Below are 1721 nucleotides of genomic sequence, written 5' to 3' on the forward strand. Positions count from 1 at the left end.
AAGTTGATTAGGGCTTTTCAGGAATGTAGCGTGTATTTCGACAGTGCGCATGCGTACAGCAAAATTACGACCAAATATACCTATTTTGTCAATGATAACCTCCTCAAATTGGCTTAAGAAATCAATATTAGTCCATTCAACACTTTAATGTGCAACTTACAACATTCAATGGATATATTCTTGACCATTTATTATAAAGGAAATCGGAATAGGTCATAACTGCAAGAAACAATATGGCGTTTTCTGGGAATTTTCGACACGTAACTGGCCTACGTGACACGCTAATGAAAGGAAAACTCATTAGTATTTGTATTAGAGTCAAATTATATAAACCTGACAAAAATTATTGTCTACTTTACGTGAATTGACAGTACACCCTAAAATGAAGAGAAAATTAGAACAATGTAATGTCTAGATGAAATTTTTTTTTTATTCGCATTAATAGAACATTGTGAAATCATGAGGAATGATTGATGAGGAGGAGGATCTTCATCTACACACACACACACACATATTTATTGGGCTATAAAATATATAAGCAAATTAATAAATATACTATCAAATATATGAAGAAATTAAGTTTCATTATGTGTGTGTGTGTGTGTACATTGCATACAGGGTGTAACAAAAATATGTAATGGATGAATTCCTCATGAGCAAATAAGAAAGTTTACATCAAAATGGGTCTGGAAGCATTGAATTGTGCTGAAACTTGGCATAGAGGCTATAGAGACCATGGTGAAGCGAATGAAAAAAGTTCAAATTTTCACCACCAGGTGGAAATGTGTCGCTGAAATATAAATGCACAGTGATTTGGCTTGGTTTATTTTACTTCTCTTTTCTGCCACTTTTGGCTAATCGCGAAGATGAGGATGAGGGGTGAAATTGATGAAGGGATTCGAACCTGGGACTTCTGGCTCTGTGCTAACCACTCCGCCACGAAGGTTGGCATGATGCACTGCACAGTGAACAACATGCTGCTGATGAATTACTGATAACGGTGTCTTAAGCTTCGAAAGTCATTCACGTTAACAAGGCGAATATTGAACGCATTAGTGGAACCACAAGCAAAGAAACCTGCGCAGACCCGCGACTCTTTTGCACCGTACTTCCGCTTGGAGGGAAGGGGGAGAGTGGACTATGCTTCCTTATGGGCCGAGCTGAACGGAAGAAGGGAAAGCTGCGCGGAGATTTTTCGTCCAAGGTTCTTTCCTTGTGGTCGCTCTACTCGCGATTAAAATTACCACCTGAGTGCTAGTGTCGCTTCCAATATGGCCGCTCTACGTAGGGTAGATCTTTGTTTACATTCAGTAGTAGTACGTAATAGCAGCGTGTGGAAGAAACGCTTAAATTACGCGTTATATTTAAATATTGCGAATCCGATGTGAATTCCAGGAACTATAACGAAGGTGAAGCTGTGCTGAGAGCGAAGCATTTAATTATGATAATAAAAATAAGACGGAAAACGCACACGAAACCAGTGGCGAAGCGTAGAGTTCCTAGCAGGGTAGGCACAGAAGTACGATAATTTCCATTAGTTGCTTAAATCTGTAAAAAGAAAGGGAGGGGGGGTTATGTCATCGAGAGTGGTTCAATGTCTCTCCAGATCGCTTCTTTACTTGCCAGTGGCGTGACGTTTTCAAAAGTGTTGTTACCGGCCATCAGCACGATAATTATGTCTTAGACGTTCTCCCCCACCCACCAGATGTCATCGATCTAGA

This window comes from Lepisma saccharinum, chromosome 21, assembly GCF_977018435.1.
Source record: "Lepisma saccharinum chromosome 21, izLepSacc3.1, whole genome shotgun sequence".
Taxonomy (NCBI): Eukaryota; Metazoa; Arthropoda; class Insecta; order Zygentoma; family Lepismatidae; genus Lepisma; species Lepisma saccharinum.